This window comes from Triticum aestivum, chromosome 3A, assembly GCF_018294505.1.
Source record: "Triticum aestivum cultivar Chinese Spring chromosome 3A, IWGSC CS RefSeq v2.1, whole genome shotgun sequence".
In the NCBI taxonomy this organism is placed as follows: Eukaryota; Viridiplantae; Streptophyta; class Magnoliopsida; order Poales; family Poaceae; genus Triticum; species Triticum aestivum.
Window position 1 is genome coordinate 530243137 of NC_057800.1, and position 22539 is coordinate 530265675.

Here is a 22539-nt window from a genome sequence, read left to right on the forward strand (position 1 = left end):
CTAGAGGAATCGGCCAGACAATTCTGGACATGGTTCCTAACAAAGAAAAACCAGATAGTTGACTGTCCGGACACAGAGGCCCTAGCAGCCTTCAAGCATAACATCCGCGACGAGTGGCTTGCCCGGCACCTGGGACAGGAAAAGCCAAAATCCATGGCAGCCCTCACGACACTCATGACCCGCTTTTGCGCGGGAGAAGACAGCTGGCTAGCTCGCAGTAACAACTTATCAAAGAACCCTGGTAATTCGGATACCGAGGACAAAAGTGGCAGGACACGTCGGAATAAGCAAAAACGCCGCGTTAGTAGCGACAGCAATTAAGACACGGCAGTCAATGCCGGATTCAAAGGCTATAAATCCGGTCAACGGAAAAAGCCATTCAAAAAGAATACTCAGGCCCGTCCAGTTTGGACCGAATACTCGATCGCTTGTGCCAGATACATAGCACCCCCGAAAGGCCAGCCAATCACACTAACAGGGATTGTTGGGTGTTCAAGCAGGCAGGCAAGTTAAGGGCCGAAAACAGAGACAAGGGGCTGCACAGCGACGACGAGGAGCCCAAGCCGCTGAACAACAATGGACAGAAGGGCTTTCCCCCACAAGTGCGGATGGTGAACATGATATACGCAACCCACATTCCCAAGCGGGAGCGGAAGCGTGCGCTACGGGACGTATACGCGATGGAGCCAATTGCCCCAAAGTTCAACGCATGGTCCTCCTGCCCGATCACTTTTGATCGAAGGGACCATCCCACTAGCATCCGTCATGGAGGCTTCGCCGCATTGGTTCTCGACCCAATCATCGACGGATTTCATCTCACAAGAGTCCTCATGGACGGCGGCAGTAGCCTGAACCTGCTTTATCAGGATACAGTGCGGAAAATGGGCATAGATCCCTCAAGGATTAAGCCCACAAGAACGACCTTTAAAGGCGTTATACCAGGTGTAGAAGCCAACTGTACAGGCTCAGTAACACTTGACGTGGTCTTCGGATCCCCAGACAATTTCCGAAGCGAAGAGTTAATCTTCGATATAGTCCCGTTTCGCAGTGGCTATCACGCCCTGCTCGGACGAACCGCATTCGCAAAGTTCAATGCGGTGCCACACTACGCATACCTCAAGCTCAAGATGCCAGGCCCTCGAGGAGTAATTACGGTCAACGGAAACACCGAACGGTCCCTCCATACGGAGGAGCATACGGCGGCTCTCGCAGCGGAGGTACAAAGTAGCCTTCTCAGGCAATTCTCCAGTCCGGCCATTAAAAAGCCAGACATTGCCAAGCGCGCCCGGAGTAACCCACAGCAAGACCGCCTGGCACACTCTGAGCAAGCGTAGCAATGCGGTCCCAGCCCCAGCTTTCGCGACATAGCGAAACCAGTACCTCGCGTACATAACTACGCCCTTGAAATACCATGGGCACAGGGGAAGGGGCACAATAACGGCACGCCCAAAATACGGCTTAAAACGTACTAGGGGCTGCCGGATTCTTTTTTAATTTTTTCTTACTTTCAGGACTCCATACTTCGGACAACCTGTTCGGCAATTCGACTGCCGCACAAACGATGCAAGATCCAGGGAGGCAGACAAGCCATGCCGCATTATGGAACTCCCAGGTGGTCTCTGTTACGAGCGGTATACCTGTTTTAAATACAATTCCGCGGCCTGCCCTTGGTCAGGACATACTGAATAGTCCAATATCTTTTGCTTACCGCACTATTTGTATCGTTCGGCTTTGATAAATAGCCTCTCTATAAACAATGCTTAGCTTCTTGTCTATTTTTTGCATTATCTTCTTTTCACATTTATGTTTATTAAATGACATGATTGCACCCGTACACCATGGTACGGCAAACACGCCATGGGCTTCAGTACCCCTCATAATGGTGTGAGAAGTCCGTACACTTTCACAAGTGCGGCACACCGAACTTATAGCACTATATGCATTGGCTCCGAATCATGATTTGGGTCAATAGTTGGGTTTGCCCGGCTCCTATGTTTTGGTGCCTTACGTTCCTCTCTATCGGCTAAGGTAGCACTAGGAGAACCACTGCGATTGTGCCCCGGTTCAGCTGGGTTAAGCACCTCAGTGGAGAAAGCTAAAACTGACTGGCATGATGTGGCGAGAGACTGGTCGCTGTTCGAGAGGTTTTTCGAGTCCCTAAAGGCTTATGCCGCTTCGAGCGAGGAGCTGGCTTTGTCCGGCCAAGGCGTGGATAGTGCCCCGAACTTGGTCTTCCGAACTAGGGGCTTCACCGAAATTTAAAATTATAGAGTTCTATGGCTAAGTGAGAGTGTTCAAGCATTATAGTCCGATTGCCTGGTTCGTTGTGCTGAGCGCCTCCCTCGAAGGACCCAACTATGGGAAAAAGAGCGCTCAGGTTTATCCCGAACACCCCAACACTAGTGGCACGGGGGCAGAAGCCGACGACTGGCCATCTCTCAATTTTTGATAAACGTCCGCACAGAAAGTAATATTTTAAATTCAATAAGCATTGCTTAGCGCATACGAACAAGTTTTCAGCGCACAGGATAAACACGAGCTTCGCTAGTAGAGCTGGGGCTGGGTCTTCGGGCAGCGGAGCCGGACAGTTAATCGGTCCGGATATCGCCCGCCAAGCCTGTCAAAGGTAAGGGAGTTTAGATCCCGCATAGAGTCAAACTATGAAAAAAGCTTAACATCCTGTAAAAGGTGTAGATGGCATACCTCTCTAGCGTGACGCTGCGAGCTGTATCCGCGGTCCTCGGAAGCGGATGCGGGAGCCTCGGCGCCCTTGAATAGCATCTTCCAGGTGTCTTCGTATGTCGTGTCAAAGAGCCTGCTGAGGGTTTGATGCTGCGCCGGGTCGAACTCCCACAGATTAAAATCCCGTTGCTGGCACGGGAGGATCCGGCGGACGAGCATAACCTGGATTACATTAACAAGCCAGACTGGCTTGTTCACCAGGGACTGGATGCATGTTTGCAATCCGGTCACCTCTTTTTCGTCACCCCACGACAGGCCTGTCTCTTTCCAGGACATAAGCCGCGTGGGGGGTCCGGATCGGAACTCGGGGGCTGCGGTCCATTTCGGATCGCGCGGCTCGGTGATATAAAACCACCCGGATTGCCATCCCTTTAGGGTCTCCATGAAAGAGCCCTCGAACCATAGGACGTTGGCCATCTTGCCCGCCATGGCGCCTCCGCACTCCGCCTGGCTGCCGCGCACCACCTTGGGCTTGACATTGAAGGTCTTGAGCCAGAGGCCGAAATGAGGGTGGACGCGGAGAAAAGCCTCGCACACGACGATAAATGCCAAGATGTTGAGGATGAAGTTCGGAGCCAGATCGTGGAAATCCAGGCCGTAGTAGAACATGAGCCCCCGGACAAATGGGTGGAGTGGAAAACCCAGTCCGCGGAGGAAGTGGGGGAGAAATACTACCCTCTCATGGGGCCTTGGGGTGGGGAGAAGCTGCCCCTCTTCGGGAAGCCGGTGCGCGATGTCCTTGGACAGGTATCCGGCCTTCCTTAGCTTCTTGACTTTGCCCTCCGTGGCGGAGGAGACCATCCACTTGCCTCCCGCTCTGGACATTGCTGGAGAAGGTTGAGGTGGGAAGTGCGGGCTTGGGCACTGGAGCTCGGGTGCGCAGGAGATGGATAGGCAAAGGAGGAAGAAGGCGTAGGTAAAAAGGTGGATCCTTGTCCCCTTATATGGGTGGATGCGGTTGTGCGTCCCCACCTGCCTAGTAAAACTCGCTTTCCTCCCAAGCGCCGTGATAAGTGGCGCGGTTGGGTTACCCACGTCCGTATTGATGAGAATCCCGTAAAAGGGGGGTACACGATCTCTGCTTTGACAAGACGTGCCAAGGAAACCGCCTCGCAAAACACGCTGAGGTGGAAAAGTGAAAACGATTTGAGTGAAGGACTTGGCTGTAGTGTGATGACGCACTGTGGAATACGTCAGCAGATTTGATTTGTGTTAATATTATTCTCTCCATGGCAATATGTGGAAGCTTATTTCGCAGAGCTGGACACCACTCTTGGTGTTTACAATCTTCTATGAAGGACTTGGAGGAAGAACCCGCCTTGCAATGCCGAAGACAATTTGCGCGCCGGACTCGTCGTCATTGAAGCCTGGTTCAGGGGCTACTAAGGGAGTCCTGGATTAGGGGGTGTTCGGATAGCCGGACTATACCTTCAGCTGGACTCCTGGACTATGAAGATACAAGATTGAAGACTTCGTCCCGTGCCCGGATGGGACTTTCCTTGGCGTGGAAGGCAAGCTTGGCGATGCGGATATTCAAGATCTCCTACCATTGTAACCGACTCTATGTAACCCTAACCCTATCCGGTGTCTATATAAACCGGAGGGTTGTAGTCCATAGGCAATCAACTCCATATACAACAATCATACCATAGGCTAGCTTCTAGGGTTTAGCCTCCTTGATCTCGTGGTAGATCTACTCTTGTACTACCCATATCATCAATATTAATCAAGCAGGACGTAGGGTTTTACCTCCATCAAGAGGGCCCGAACCTGGGTAAAACATCATGTTCCCTGCCTCCTGTTACCATCCGGCCTAGACGCACAGTTCGGGACCCACTACCCGAGATCCACCGGTTTTGACACCGACAACGGCTTTCTCTGATTCTGCCACGAGCTTTTGAATTCGGCGTTGACCGCCGTGCTCTTTGGGCTGTTTCCCTTATTCCGGCGCTGGTCCTTGCTGCGTCGGGGTTTTTCGTTTCCATCCCTAACTTCGGATGTACTTGGGTCGCTGGTGCTACATCTTGCCAACCAGCTGTCCTCTCCTGAGCAAAAGCGGGTCATGAGGCTTGTTAGTGCGGCCATTGTTCTTGGCTTTTCTTGGCCGAGGTGTCTGGCGAGCCATTCGTCTCGAACGTTATGCTTAAAAGCTGCTAGGGCTTCGGCGTCCGGACAGTCGACTATCTGATTTTTTTAGTAAGAAATCTGTTCCAGAATTTCCGGGCTGACTCTCCGGGTTGTTGAGTTATGTGACTGAGATCGTCTGCATCCGGAGGGCGGACATAGGTCCCTGAAAATTTGCCCGGAAAGCATCCTCAAGCTCTTCCCAACTTCCAATGGTGTTTTCGGGAAGGCTTTTGAGCCAATGCCGGGCTGGCCCTTTAAGCTTGAGGGGTAAGTATTTTGTGGCGTGGAGGTCATCTCCTCTGGCCATGTGTATGTGGAGGATATAATCCTCGATCCAGACCCCAGGGTCTGTTGTTCCGTCGTACGCCTCTATGTTTACGGGCTTGAATCCCGCTGGAAATTCATGGTCCAGCACCTCATTGGTGAAACATAGGGGGTGTGCGGCACCCCTGTATTTGGGTGTGCCGTGATGTTCGTATATTTGTTGTGTTGCATTGCTTACTAGAGCTTGCTTTCTTGGCCCATAGATAGATCTGGCTAGGCCATCTTTTTGATGCGGATCCTTTGGTGGATCGCGTGCCGGCTTGTGTGCGGCGCCGCTTGCCGCTCCATGCTAGCCATGCGGTCGTCTATCTGACCGGGTGGCTTTCCTATTTTTTGACTGCGGGGGCTCTAAGGCCTCCTCATCAAATTCAGGCAGTAGCTTTCGCTTTGGATAGCTTTTTGTGCGGCGACTGCCGCCATATTTGTCTGCGGTGTTGCGTACTTTGCTCCATCTGATTCTGAGTGCATCTTCCGCAGTTTTGAGCTTCTGCTTCTGCTTTTTCAGGCTACGCGCAATGGCGACGAGCCTTTTGTGGAGGTTCTTCTGCTCCATGAGCCTATCCGGTGTAAGGTCGTCCGGACTGTTGTTTTCGCCGGGGACGGGGTGTTCGATTTGTTTATCCAAGTTGCCCTATTCGAACGGTTGCTCAAAGGCATGTTCGTCGTCCGCCGGCTCGTCCTGCTCTATGGCTGGGTCTGTATGGCTGTTGTCTCTGTCGAGGCGGGGCTTGGAGCGGCGCTTATGTCGCTGCTTTGATTGCTTTTCGAGCGAACGATCCCTCGTTGCATCCCTGTGTTCCTCATCATCGCTTCCTTTGGGTGTGTCCACCATGTATACATCATGAGATGAGGTGGCTGTCCAGTGCCTTATAGGCGTTGGTTCATGTTCATCTCCTACATCGTCGTCCATACCGTCGATGTCTTCGGAGTCGAAGTCGAGCACGTCTTTTAAATTATCGACAGTGGCTACGAAGTGGGTGGTGGGTAGATTTGAATTTCTTCATCATCCGCATCCCAACCTTGCTGACCATAGTCCGGCCAGGGCTCTCCTGATAAAGAGAGAGACTTTAGTGAATTCAGAATACCGCCAAAGGGTGAGTGCTGAAAGATGTCCGCGGCGGTGAACTCCATGATCGGCGCCCAATCGGGTTCGATCGGTAGGGGCGCGGAGGGCTCGGAGTCTGGAGAGGAGTCCGACTCCTTGGAGTCACGGGCTTCACAGAGAATAGGGCTGGTGTTCGGCTCGATCGCCATAGAGATTGCAGCCCCCGAGGCGGTGTCCAACCATCCATCCTCGATTGGCGCAGTTGGCTCCAAATTAAGGGTCGGAGCTGATGCGGGTGCGGCCTCCAAGGCACTGTTCGGCGGCAGAGCTAGATCATGCCCATCATGACAGTGTGGCGCGCTCGGCTGCGGCTCGAATCCGTCGAAGATCAAGTCTCCGTGGAGGTCGGCCGTGTAGCTCAAACTTCCAAATTTGACATGATGGCCAGGGGCGTAGCTTTCGATCTGCTCCAGATGGCCAAGCGAATTGGCCCACAGTGCAAAGCCGCCAAATATGAAGATCTGTCCGGGGAGAAAAGTCTCACCCTGGATCGCATCGTCGTTGATGATCGGAGGAGCCATCGGGCCTAAAAGTGACGACACAGAGGAACTCTCAATGGAAGCACCAATGTCGGTGTCAAAACTGGTGGATCTCGGGTAGGGGGTCCCGAACTGTGCGTCTAGGCGGATGGTAACAGGAGACAAGGGACACGATGTTTTTACCCAGGTTCAGGCCCTCTCGATGGAGGTAAAACCCTACTCCTGCTTGATTTATATTGATGATATGGGTAGTACAAGAGTAGATCTACCACGAGATCAAGGAGGCTAAACCCTAGAAGCTAGCCTATGGTATGATTGTTTTTTCGTCCTACAGACTAAAACCCTCTGGTTTATATAGACACCGGAGAGGGCTAGGGTTACACAGAGTCGGTTACAATGGTAGGAGATCTACATATCCGTATCGCCAAGCTTGCCTTCCACACCAAGGAAAGTCCCTTCCGGGCACGGGACGAAGCCTTCAATCTTGTATCCTCATAGTCCAGGAGTCCAACCGAAGGTATAGTCCGGCTATCTGGACACCCCCTAATCCAGGACTCCCTCAGCTACCATGTTGTGGGTTTGTGGTTTAGTCGAGGTGTTGTTGAAGGAAATATACCCTAGAGGCAATAATAAAGTTGTTATTTATATTTTCTTATATCATGATAAATGTTTATTATTCATGCTAGAATTGTTTTAACCGGAAACTTGATACATGTGTGAATACATAGACAAAACAAAGTGTCCCTTGTATGCCTCTACTTGACTAGCTCGTTAATTAAAGATGATTAAGTTTCCTGACCATAGACATGTATTGTCATTTGATGAACGGGATCACATCATTAGGAGAATGATGTGATGGACAAGACCCACCTGTTAGCTTAGCATAATGATCGTTAAGTTTTATTGCTATTGCTTTCTCCATGACTTATACATATTCCTTTGACTACGAGATTATGCAACTCCCGAATACCGGAGGAACACCTTGTGTGCTATCAAATGTCACAACGTAACTGGGTGATTATAAAGATGCTCTACAGGTGTCTCCGAAGTTATTTGTTGGGTTGGCATAGATCGAGATTAGGATTTGTCACTCCGAGTATCGGAGAGGTATCTCTGGGCCCTCTTGGTAATGCACATCACGATAAGCCTTGCAAGCAATGTGACTAATGAGTTAGTTGCGGGATGATGCATTACGGAACGAGTAAAAAGACTTGTCGGTAACGAGATTGAACTAGGTATGAAGATACCGACGATCGAATCTCGGGCAAGTAACATACCGATTACAAAGGGAATGACGTATGTTGTCATTGCGGTTTGACCGATAAAGATCTTCGTAGAATATGTAGGAACCAATATGAGCATCCAGCTTTTGTTGTTGGTTATTGATCGGAGATGTGTCTCGGTCGTGTCTACATAGTTCTCGAACCCGTAGGGTCCACACGCTTAACGTTCGATGACGATTTGTATTATGAGTTATGTGTTTTGGTGACCGAAGATTGTTCGGAGTCCCGGATGAGATCACATACATGACGAGGAGTCTCGAAATGGTCGAGAGGTAAATATTGATATATTGGACGATAGTATTCGGACATCAGAAGTGTTTTGGAATGTATCAGGTACATATCAGAGTACCGAGGAGTTACCGGAACCCCTGGGAGGAAAGATATGGGCCATATGGGCCATAGGGGGGAGGGGAGGCAGCCCACAAGGGGTGGCCCCCCATGGGGAGTCCGAATTGGACAAAGGGAGGGGGTGCGGCCCCCCTTTCCTTCTCCTCCTCCTACTCCTTCCCCCTTTCCCCTTCCGGTAAAAGGAAGGGGGCGAATTGGACTAGGGGTCCAAGTGGGACTCCTCTCACTTGGCGCGCCCTAGGCCGGCCTCCTCCCCTCTCCCTCCTTTATATACGGGGTAGGGGGCACCTCTAAGAACATCAATTGTTTCTTAGCCGTGTGCGGTGCCCCCCCTCCACAGTTTACTCCTCCGGTCATATTGTCGTAGTGCTTAGGCGAAGCCCTGCGCGGATCAGATCACTATCACCGTCACCACGTCGTCGTGCTGACGAAACTCTACCTAGACACTTTGCTGGATCAAGAGTTCGAGGGGCATCATCGAGCTGAACGTGTGCAGAACTCAGAGGTGTCGTATGTTTGGTGCTTGATCGGTTGAATCGAGAAGGCGTTCGACTACATCAACCGTGTTATGATAACGCTTCCGCTTCCACATTAAACACACTCTTCCCCTCTCGTTGCTATGCATCACTTAGATAGATCTTGCGTGATCGTAAGAATATTTTTAAAATTGCATGCTTCATTCCCCAACAGTGGCATCTGAGCCAGGTCTATGCGTAGATGATATGCACGAGTAGAACACAAAGAGTTGTGGGCGACCATAGTCATACTGCTTACCACCAACGTCTTATCTTGATTTGGCGGTATTGTTGGATGAAGTGGCCCGGACCAACCTTACATGACCACATTCATGAGACCGGTTCCACCGACAGACATGCAACTTGTTTTGCATAAAGGCGGCTGGCGGGTGTCTATTTCTCCAACTTTAGTTGAACCGAATTTGACTACGGCCGGTCCATGTTAAAGGTTAAAACAACAAACTTGACAAAACATCTTTGTGGTTTTGATGCGTAGGTAAGAACGGTTCTTACTAGAAGCCCGTAGCAGGCACGTAAGACTTGCAACAACAAAGTAGAGGAGGTCGAACTTGTTTTTGCAGGGCATGTTGTGATGTGATATGGTCAAGACATGATGTGATATATTTTGATGTATGATATGATCATGTTTTGTAGAAGTTATCGGCAACTGGCATGAGCCTTATGGTTGTCGCTTTATTGTATGAAATGCAATCTCCATGTAATTGCTTTACTTTATCACTATGCGTTAGTGATAGTTGTAGAAGCAATAGTTGGCGAGACGACAACGACGCTACGATGGAGATCAAGGTGTCAAGCCGGTGACGATGGAGATCATGACGGTGCTTTGGAGATGGAGATCAAAGGCACAAGATGATGATGGCCATATCATGTCACATATTTTGATTGCATGTGATGTTTATCTTTTATGCATCTTATTTTGCTTAGTACAGCAATAGCATTATAAGATGATCCCTCACTAAAATTTCAAGGTATAAGTGTTCTCCCTGAGTATGCACTGTTGCAACAGTTCGTCGTGCTGAGACACCATGTGATGCTCGGGTGTGATAAGCTCTACGTTCACATACACCGGGTGCAAGACAGTTTTGCACGTGCGGAATACTCGGGTTGAACTTGACGAGCCTAGCATGTACATACATGGCCTCAGAACACTGAGACCGAAAGGTCGAATGTGAATCATATAGTAGATATGATCAACATAGAGATGTTCACCATCGAAAACTACTCCATCTCACGTGATGATCGGACATGGTTCAGTTGATATGGATCACGTGATCATTTAGATGACTCGAGGGATGTCTATCTAAGTGGGAGTTCTTAAGTAATATGATTAATTGAACTTAAATTTATCACTAACTTAGTCCTGATAGTTTTTGCATATCTATATTGTAGATCAATGGCCCGTGCTATCGTTCCCTTGAATTTTAATGCGTTCCTAGAGAAAGCTAAGTTGAAAGATGATGGTAGCAACTACACGAACTGGGTCTGTAACTTGAGGATTATCCTCATTGCTGCACAGAAGAATTACGTCCTTGATGCACCACTAGGTGCAAGGCCTGCTGCAGGAGCAACTGTTGACGTTATGAACGTCTAGCAAGCTAAATCTGATGACTACTCGATAGTTCAGTGTGCCATGCTTTACGGCTTAGAATCGGGACTTCAAAGACGTTTTTGAACATCATGAAGCATATGAGATGTTCCAGGATTTGAAGTTAATATTTCAAGCAAATGCCCGAGTCAAGAGATATGAATTCTCCAACAAGTTCTATAGCTGCAAGATGGAGGAGAATAGTTCTGTCAATGAACACATAATCAGAATGTCTGGGTACCATAACCACTTGAATCAGCTGGGAGTTAATCTTTCGGATGATAGTGTCATCGACAGAGTTTTTCAATCACTGCCGCCAAGCTATAAAGGCTGCGTGATGAACTATAATATGCAAGGGATGAACAAAACGATTCCCGAGCTCTTCACAATGCTCAAGGCTGTGGAGGTAGAAATCAAGAAGGAGCATCAAGTGTTGATGGTTAACAAGACCACTAGTTTCAAGAAAAAGGGCAAAGAAAAGAAGGGGACTTCAAGAAGAATAGCAAGCAAGTTGTTGCTCCCGGGAAGAAGCCCAAGTCTGGACCTAAGCCTGAAACTAAGTGCTTCTACTGCAAAGACACTGGTCACTAGAAGCGGAATTGCCCCAAAGTATTTGGCGGATAAGAAGGATGGCAAAGTGAACCAAGGTATATTTGATATACATGCTATTGATGTGTTCCTTACTAATGCTTGTAGTAGCGCCTGGGTATTTGATATTAGTTCTGTTGCTCATGTTTGCAACTCGAAATAGGGGCTATGAATTAAACGAAGATTGGCTAAGGACGAGGTGACGATGCACGTCAGAAATGGTTCCAAAGTCGATGTGATCGCCGTGGGCACGCTACCTATACATCTATCTTCGGGATTAGTTTTAGACCAGAATAATTGTTATTTGGTGCCAGTGTTGAGCATGAACATTATATCTGGATCTTGTTTGATGCGAGACGATTATTCATTTAAATAAGAGAATAAATGTTGTTCTATTTATATGATTAATACTTTTATGGTCATGCACCCTTGATGAGTGGTCTATTTTTGTTGAATCTTGATCGTGGTGATACACATATTCATAATATTGATGCCAAAAGATGCAAAGTTAATAATGATAGTGCAACATATTTGTGGCACTGCCGTTTAGGTCATATTGATGTAAAGCGCATGAAGAAACTCCATGCAGATGGGCTTTTGGAATCACTTGATGCTTGCGAACCATGCCTCATGGGCAAGATGACTAAGACTCCGTTCTTCACAACAATGGAGCGAGCCACTGACTTATTAGAAATAATACATACTGATGTATGCGGTCCGATGAGTGTTGAGGCTCACGGCGGGTATCGTTATTTTCTGACCTTCACAGATGATTTGAGTAGATATGGGTATATCTACTAAATGAAACACAAGTCTAAAACATTTGAAAAGTTCAAAGAATTTCAGAGTGAAGTGGAGAATCATCGTAACAAGAAAATAAAGTTTCTACGATCTGATCGCGGAGGCGAATATTTGAGCTACGAGTATGGCCTTTATTTAAAACATTGTGGAATAGTTTCACAACTCACGCCACCTGAAACACCACAACGTAATGGTGTGTCCGAACATCGTAGCCATACTTTATTAGATATGGTGCGATCTATGATGTCTCTTACCGATTTACCACTATCATTTTGGGGTTATGCATTAGAGACAGCCGCATTCACGTTAAATAGGGCACCGTCTAAATCCGTTGAGATGACACCGTATGAACTATGGTTTGGCAAGAAACCAAAGATGTCATTTCTTAAAGTTTGGGGTTGCTATGCTTAGGTGAAAAGGTTTCAAACTGATAAGCTTGACCCCAAATCGAAGAAGTGCATCTTCATAGGATACCCAAAAGAAACTGTTGGGTACACCTTCTATCACAGATCCAAAGGCAAGATTTTGTTGATAAGAATGGATCCTTTCCAGAGAAGGAGTTTCTCTCGAAAGAAGTGAGTGGGAGGAAAGTAGAACTTGATGAGGTAATTGTAGCTTCTCTCGAATTGAAAAGTAGCTCATCACATAAATCAGTTCCAATGATGCCTACACCAACTAGAGAGGAAGCTAATGATAATGATCATGAAACTTCAGATCAAGTTACTACCGAACCTCGTAGGTCAACCAAAGCACATTCCGCACCAGAGTGGTACGATAATCCTGTTCTGGAAGTCATGTTACTAGACCATGATGAACCTACAAACTATGAGGAAGCAATGATGAGCCCAGATTCCGATAAATGGCTTGAGGCCATGAAATCTGAGATAGGATCCATGTATGAGAACAAAGTGTGGACTTTGGTGGACTTGCCCGATGATCGACAAGCCATTGCGAATAAATGGATCTTCAAGAGGAAAATGGACGCTGATGATAGTGTTACTATCTACAAAGCTTGACTTGTCGCAAAAATGTTTTCGACAAGTTCAAGGTGTTGACTACGATGAGAATTCCCCCCTCGTAGCGATGCTTAAGTCTGTCCAAATCATGTTAGCTATTGCCGCATTTTATAAAATCTGGCAAATGGATGTCAAAACTGCATTCCTTAAAGGATATCTTAAAGAAGAGTTGTATATGATGCAACCAGAAGGTTTTGTCAATCCTAAAGGTGCTAACAAAGTGTGCAAGCTCCAACGATCCATTTATGGACTGGTGCAAGCATCTCGGAGTTGGAATATACGCTTTGATGAGGTGATCAAAGCATATGGTTTTATATAGACTTTCAGAGAAGCCTGTATTTACAAGAAAGTGAGTGGGAGCTCTGTGGTATTTCTGATATTATATGTGGATGACATATTGTTGATCGGGAATGATATAGAATTTTTGGATAGCATAAAAGGATACTTGAATAAGATTTTTCAATAAAAGACCTTGGTGAAGCTGCTTATATATTGAGCATCAAGATCTATAGAGATAGATCAAGACACTTGATAGGACTTTCACAAAGCACATACCTTGACAAGATTTTAAAGGAGTTCAAAATGGATCGGTCAAAGAAAGGGTTCTTACCTGTGTTACAAGGTGCAAAGTTGAGTAAGACTCAAACCCGACCACGGCAGAATATATAGAGAGAATGAAAGTCATTCCCTATGCCTCAGCCATAGGTTCTATACATTATGCTATGCCGTGTACCAGACCTATTGTGTACCTTACCATGAGTTTGGCAAGGGGGTACGATAGTGATCCAAGAGTGGATCACTGGACAGCGATCAAAGTTATCCTTAGTTACCTATGAGGACTAAGGAAATATTTCTTGGTTATGGAGGTGATAAAGAGTTCGTCGTAAAGAGTTACGTCGATGCAAGCTTTGACACTAATCCAGATGACTCTGAGTCTCGATCTGGATACATATTGAAAGTGGGAGCAATTAGCTAGAGTAGCTCTGTGCAGAGCATTGTAGACATAGAAAATTTGTAAAATACATACGGATCTGAATGTGGCGGACCCATTGACTAAACTTCTCTCACAAGCAAAACATGATCACACCTTAGTACTCTTTGGGTATTAATCACATAGCGATGTGAACTAGATTATTGACTCTAGTAAACCCTTTGGGTGTTGGTTACATGGCGATGTGAACTATGGATGTTAATCACATAAAGATGTGAACTATTGGTGTTAAGTCACATGGCGATGTGAACTAGATTATTGACTCTAGTGCAAGTGGGAGACTAAAGGAAATATGCCCTAGAGGCAATAATAAAGTTGTTATTTATATTTCCTTATATCATGATAAATGTTTTTTTATTCATGCTAGAATTGTATTAACCGGAAACTTGATACATGCGTGAACACATAGACAAAACAAAGTGTCCCTAGTATGCCTCTACTTGACTAGCTCGTTAATCAAAGATGGTTAAGTTTCCTGACCATAGACATGTGTTGTCATTTGATGAATGGGATCACATCATTAGGAGAATGATGTGATGGACAAGACCCACCCGTTAGCTTAGCATAATGATCGTTACACTATTGCAGGATGCTGCTAACGCGACACTACGATCAGAGACCCTTCGATGAAACTGTGTGCAATGCCATAATCGCAAACAATGGTGTATAAAACTGTCAAAAAAGGTGCAAAACCATTGCGTTGGAGGATGCATCAAACACGGTTCAAATTTTAGTTGCGTGTGCGATTGAGGGCATACGGTTCAGTTCAGTTAACCGTTTGCGATGAGGAGGAACAAAAGAAATGGGCATCCAGATGAAGGTGTGTGCGATGTACAACATACGGTTCACTCGGATGAACTGTTTGTGATTAGGCAACACAAAAGAAACGGCCAGCCAGATCAAAAGTCTGTGCGATATACGACATGCGGTTCACTTGGATGAACTATTTGCGTTGAGACATGAGAACAGAAACGGTTCAAATGAACAAGATGTGTGTGATACGAGGCAAACAGGTCTGTAATCGGAAACGTGTGTGAAGACCGATAACAACATAGACGATTACTGCTAACAAGCCGTGTGTGTTGTGAGCAAACGATTGCTGGTATAAAATTGTGAGTGATTGATGAAAACATCACCGATGGGTTCCATTGTTTAGTCCGTGTGCGATGTGATTTTCTTTGTCCGCACAACATCTACGCTCTGTCTACAGAGCATCAACATATATACTTAAAATGACAGCATTGCATAACCAAATTAAGCATACAATTACACAAGTGACTACACACATAACATTGCCACACACAAAAGAAAGCAATTACATGCATACTAAAGTAGGATAAACGAGGATCTAATCATCTACTTATTGTTGCGACGCGCTTGCCATAGCTCTGCTTCCGGCTAGATCCCTGGCCGTTTTGGGGAAGGAGACACTTCCTCGTGTCAACGATCCGCCTGTACATGTTATAGCTCGTGTATGCCTCCTTGGCCGCGTACACGACGTGGGCTTTGTCGAGTTTCTCCATCCAGGCCGAGTGCCAGGCACGCTTGTCCTTGTTGCACGAATCCTTCATGTCTCTGTAGTAGGGGTCGATGATGGCCTCGGTGAGGTGAACCAGTGAGTCCTTCTCATGCTACTTGCTGCCCCAGATCTTGTATTGGCCCTGGATGTCAACAAGATTCTCGCAGGCGATGCCCGAATTCTCGAGCGCCTTTACATCGTTGGTGATGTCCACCGTAGCGAACATGTAGTGGGGTTGTTGACAAACCTGGCAAAATTCTCGCAAGGCCTTGTTCCTAGGTAGTAGTGGTAGACAAGGACGTGGTGGCGCACGCAATCTGGGCGACGACGACCTTGGGACGAGACCTGACACGAGCGCGGGTGTACTCGAGGTCGAACCCGACCACCTTGTATTTCTCCGCGGCAAGCAACATCTCCATGATGTGGATGGAGTGCTCCACCCAGACCGGGTCGTTGGTGTACACCACCGAGAGGTCCATGAACCTTCTGTGGGTGTCCACCACGGCACGCATGGTGAACTGCTGCTCGTCGTCAGTAGCCGCTCGGAGCGCCATTGGAGCCGCGCAGGATACCCTCTAAGAATTTCTCGTGGTGGGTGTGCTTCTTGCAATGGTGGGGCGCGGTCGAAAGGTTGAAGAGACACAAGGGTATGTTAAATGGTCGTTGTAATAAACGGGGGCCGGCCAGCTTGTAATCGTCATGTCTTGTCACGACGTTCATAGCGGAGGATTCCAGTGCACGCTTGACAACACCGCACCGCACGCATGGGCTCGAAGAGGCGCCAAATGTATCATCAGTGAGCCTGTTCCCGCGCTTATTTACCGCACAAGCTTCCCGCCTGGCTAGTTTGGCCACACGTCGGCTAGAAGAGGGACAAATCGTGGGCGTTTATTGGCAAAAAGCTTTGTAAAAACAAAGTGTGTGGAATGACTTTGGTCATAAGTTTACCCTTGGGTGATGAGGTCAAAGTTACACAGAAGGGTGATGATGGACCTCGAGTGCGATAATTAATTCTGCGCTCTACAATGCACACGGTGGAAGAAACCAACTGTGTGCAATAATGTCGAAGATCACAGTCGAGTTAGCTATACAGATCATGTGCTGTGAGATCGACAAGGTAAACTGATTCGAGAATGGTTAATAAAATCTAAGATCATTGCATATTAATGTCAAAATAGTGCTAGCAATATACGAGTCTCATACAATGCCATTTCAAAGATTGTACCACAAAAGCTCGAAATGTTACAAGGTTCAAATACCAGAGTTATATGGCTCAAATTCGAATATTACAAGGTTCAAACTGATATTAGGAATGAAATTCAGCTCATCAGCTACAAACGCTCGCGCTGATCCGCTGAACATGGATATCAGAGAGGTTCAAACTAATATCAACGCTTCTAAGTCTGGCTTCGAAACCTCACAATTTTTTGCAAAGGGGTCAGCCACTGAGAAGTTATGTATGGGGTTGACACGATGACTTCCGATTACTCTGTCATCTGAAGTTCCAAAATGAAATTCATCATTTTTGGAGCCTACTCCATTCTGCCGCAGGCGCCGGCGCTGATCAACAAACCATTCATTTTTTGAAATAAATGTAGGGCAAACCTCATTTCCTTCAGCACCCTTGCTCCAAGAACAAAGAACCTGGCGAATATAATCTCCGGTAAGGTCCCTCGGTAGGAGTTCAAAGTAATTTCTGAGAGATGCAGATCTAGGCATTCGACATGATTGTTATATTGTATCACATTATCCACCACTGGGCCTAATCTTATCTGCAAAAGAAGAAAACATGTTAGTGCCTACATGCAGTTTTGAACATTACTACATGCCTAGCTATTTGGTTTGCAGGATTTATAAAATGCACTAACATGCCATCTTTGATCTGACATGATTAACATGGGCATTTGATTACATTCTAGAAAAATGTAGCCTTCTTCAGAAGAGGTTGGAGTGGATGAGAAGTTCCCTAAGAAAACTAGTACAGATGAATCCAAAGGAGAAATGCTTATTGATTGTAACCATATGGATCAAGCAACCAATATGGGGGGGCATGTATGTACTGAAATTGTCCAAAAGAACCTTCAGAAATCATAGTACATTATCATTGTAAACTTGGAAAAAGGTGTCACAAATTGAACTCCCTTATGGTTAATATTTAACAGGAAAGGAACATCACCTTGATATATAGCTTCTCCAGGCATGGAAAGCATCTCAGGAAACTAACAACTTGCTCCAGGTCGGGCCCGATAGATTCTAGTGCCAAGACCTTCACTATGCGCAGTTTCGGGGTCAAGCTTGTCAGAATCATTTTCTGAATGACAGACGAACAAACATCTTTAAAATTAGAAATAATGTTAATTTGTGGAAGGAGAGTTAGAAGGCGGCTGTTGTACCTGAACGGGTGTGGATCCAATAACAAGTTTGGAGCATTTGTTAGACGAGTAGCCCACCACTGTCAATTTCGGCGCAGAAATGACATTGGTTCTTGTTGGACCTTCTTGATCAACTACAAGTAATCTCTCAAGTGCAAGTGTGTCCTGGATGACCATACCGTATTACACATCTTGTGATGTCTTCCTGCCACACCAGCAACACACATAAATAGTCCGGAGAGTCATGGAGGTGATGTGGAAGGTACTCAACCCATTGATCGCCTGAAGACGAAGGTACTTGAGTGCAATATAGCCACAGAGCAAGCGCTCAATGTCACCCTTTGAGAGGCAGATAGCGACGAGCTCGAGGTGCTTCAGTCGTGGTATAATAAGAGCGGGCACGTTATTAAGGGGCGGGAAATGGCAGTTCCTGAATTTGGCGACGCGCAGCGTGGGCGCAAGGCGGAGTGTGGACGTTGGCAGCGACTGCATATGCCCATCATCAAAAGTGAGCTCCTCGAGCTGATCTAGGGCGGGGGATCGGAACCAGTCGTCAAGCTTGGCTCGGTCCTTGCCGTTGGAACGGAACTTGCCCATTCTAAGGCCTTTGGTTGGGCCAAGGTGACTGCCGAGGATCTTGGAGAACACATACAAGCTTTTGCGATATCCATGGTAGAGCTCATGGGTGTCGATGAGGTCGAGAGGGCTGGAGTTCCATAGGGAGCGCCACCGCCGGGAAAGGAGGGTTGTACGCGCCCCATATTTGATTGGGAGGAGGGAGATGATGACTCTCAACATATCATCGGGGAGGCTGCTGATTAAGTCTAGGCCTGCTGGAGTCACTTGCGGTTCTAGCTCGCCCCACCTCCGCTTGTTGGCAGCCCCGTTCTCCACCTCCGGAGTCTCCTTGTCAGTGGCGCTTTCTGATAGAAATGGGAGTACAAGGAATATTTAGTTAAAACAGGGCAATAGAAAAGTGTATTGGTAACTAGAAGTTATTAGGTAGGAATATAGTAAGAAAAGGGAATAACAATTGGTTGCTTAAATACTACACAATTCATTTGACATTGTGGGGTAAGTCAACATATGCAGATAGTTGAAAAGAAAACTTACTTCGAACAAAGTCTGGACGGATGATTTTGTCGGGGAAGTTAGCATATATCTCATGACCAGGCCCTTTTATGTGTAGTGCAATTTTAGTGCAAGCTTTCAGTACATAAAACTTTAAAATTTCATTCCAAAAGCCAGTGCCAAAATAGGAGTACCACGTTCATCAAGTCTTACAGTAGCAACGATTGTAAATCCATGGTTTGTGTGCAGTACGACATCCGTGGAGCCTTGATATATATATATATATATATATATATATATATATATATATATATATATATATATATATAAAGGAAAAAAATTGTGCACTACATAATCTGTTGCATCGCGAGGGATGTTCTGCAGAAAATGGTAGGATTGTTAAATAAAATATGGTAACATGCAAATATGGGCTTAGATTGAAAGAATTGTACAGCAGTTGAAATTGAAGGACAAAAATCTATAATTAAACAGATAGGGTAAACATGTTGTCAAGGAAAAATGAGAGTAATCGAAAGAACAATACATCATTAATTTGCCTAATATAGAAAGAAGAGGGGAAAATCCCCTTTGACGTATATGGTGCATTTGGCACCTTTTATCCAAATGTAGCAATATTTAGAATATGTTCAGGAAAGTAGGCCATGCCAACCGATTTAGGGTGAGATTGAACATACCGCGCACGTGCTCAAATTATCTGGTACGGAGAGATGGAATCTCTGGCAGCGGTCGCAAAGTCATGAAGTGTCGGCGCACTGTACATTCTATGAATGAAAGAAAACCCTCAAATCAGCTCGAATAAAAATGAATTCACGGCGATTTCCGCCGGGTGATTAAAGGAGGCAGATGAACTAGGATAAGAGATGAGATAATATCTCGTTAAACTAGTTACCTTATCGTCCACATGAAAGTACCCTCGGTACGGCAGATTCCCCAACCGAGCGGGGCTGGGTCGACCACGAGCAGCGTCGAGAAAGTTGATGGCAATAGGCGGCGGCAAGCAGAAGTGGCGAAATGCGGTGGGCTTTGCCGGCAGCCTGGCGGCAGCGGCAGGCGTCGAGCTAAGTGTTTACCACCGCGATAGGCGGTGCCAGGGCATAGACGCAGAGGAGCTTGTGCAGGTGTGAATGGGGAACGTACCGGAGGGTCCGAGGGGGTGGCGGATGGGTGAGGGTTTTTGTGACGTGGGGATGGTGAGGGTTTTCTTTTTTCTTTTCTGAATTGGGTGGTGAGGGTTTTCTGTCCCACAAAGAATTTTGGGGGTGACGGTTTGCTAGAGCGAACCGTGTGTGAATGACGCAGCATGCAAAATGAAAGTCATTGCACACGGTTCCAATTTTGGGAACCGTGTGTGATTGACGTACTACCTCCGTCCTGGTTTATTAGTCCCCCGTTGTAATTTTTATCAAAATTTGGCGAAATATTTAACATACTCAGACATAGATAACTAGCGTACATGTAGATAAGCATAGTTCAACCATAAGTAGTACATAGTTCAACAGTATTAAGCATACTCAAGCGTACATATATAGTTCCATCCATCCCACATCTCATCTCACAGGCCGACATGATCTTGAAGCTTCTCCAGGTACTCGGCGTACGTGCCGTGCGCCACCCTGCGAGAATACTTCTGCTTGAAGGAGCCAACGGCTCGTCCTCTTGCATGCGCCAGAACACTTAGATACACGTCATGAAGCTTCTGGTTGCAAAATGGGCATCCATAGCCGCCGTTCCAGGTCCTAATACGCCTGTTATGCATTCCCGCATAAAGCTCCCTCAGGATTTGCCTGTTGTACCTCCTCTGGACATCTTCATCCTCGCTGTCCACATCGTCGGACAACACCTATACAAATAGTAAAACAAATTTGGCATAAAATCAATGATTACATGTCGTGAAGTAGGATTAGGAATTTCTGGCTATTTATTTATACATATCCAGAGATTATGGTTCAATTTTTAAGCACAGTCGTCTATGTACAGACCAATCTTGAAGAAAATAATGGCACAAACATATGTAGGTCATTGAAAATCAATTGTCAAGCCCTGACTAGGAATTATTAGCACGAACACTAACCCTAGTCGGATTACTAGCAAAAATCATTTGCACAGATGAAACAACTAATCACTTATCACCTGTACCATTCAAACAATCAATACACTACATAGATCTAACGAAACTTACTCAGATTTCATTGATTGGGAGAACATAACCATAAGATTTCTATTCCAAAAAGGGGGAGGCAAGAGTAACCAGAGAAACCCTATGATCTATTTGACACATAAATGGGTATAGATGACTAACCAGCTGTCCGTCGTCGTCGGAGTCGTCGCCGGGGTGGTCGTCGAAGTCGGTGTGGAACTCCGTCTCCGGCTGTGGAAGCTCGACGCCATCGACGATGTTAGGGTGCAACTATATCTTGCCGGCGGTGACGGCAACCTCTGTCTCCATCTCCACGCCATGCTCCAGTGCTTTAGCAGCCCCGACGTCGCCACTCCCTCCAATGAGGCGCTTCAGCGGCATCCTCATACACTCACGGCTTTGAGGACTGAGAGCGACGTCGAGGATGCAAGAGGAGAAAGAGGATTGTGTGTGTGTAGCGAGGATGGGGGTGCGGCCACTCGGGCACACCATTAATATGGAGTAGTGGGAGTTGTGGGAGAGAGGCGGGCGGTGGTCAAACCGATGGCTCGCCTCCTGGTGAGCCTACGCACTAGACTGCTGACATGCCTACCAAAGTTTGACACAGCTACTCGCACGCCTCCCGATGACACTGCACAGCGAGAACGCCTCCATCAATCCACACACCTGCATGCACGCCTCCCCGTCTGAGCAGGGCTTCGCCTAAACACTGCTACAGTATGACCGAGGTGGATTATGGTGGAGGGGGGGCACCACACACGGTTGGAGAGATCTCAATGATCAACTTGTGTGTCTAGAGGTGCCCCCTGCCCCCGTATATAAAGGAGCAAGGGGGGAGAGGCGGCCGGCCAGGAGGAGTCCTACTCCCACCGGGAGTAGGACTCCCTCCTTTCCTACTTGGAATAGGAGAAGGGGGAAGGAGGAGGAAGAGAAGAAGGAAAGGGGGCGCCGCCCCCCTCCTTGTCGAATTCGGACTAGAGGGAGACAGGGCATGCGGCCTGCCCTGGCAGCCCCTTCTCTCTTCCACTAAGGCCCATCATGGCCCATTAAACCCTCAGGGGGTTCCGGTAACTCCCGGTACTCTGGTAAAATCCCGATTTCACCCGGAACACTTCCGATATCCAAATATAGGCTTCCAATATATAAATCTTTATGTCTCGACCATTTCAAGACTCCTCGTCATGTCCATGATCACATGCGGGACTCCGAACTACCTTCGGTACATCAAAACATGTAAACTCATAAAACCGATCGTCACAGAACTTTAAGCATGCGGACCCTACGGGTTCGAGAACTATGTAGACATGACCGAGACACATCTCCGGTCAATAACCAATAGCAGAACTTGGATGCTCATATTGGTTCCTACATATTCTGCGAAGATCTTTATTGGTCAAACCGCATAACACTATACGTTATTCTCTTTGTCATCGGTATGTTACTTGTCCGAGATTCGATCGTCGGTATCTCAATACCTAGTTCAATCTCGTTACC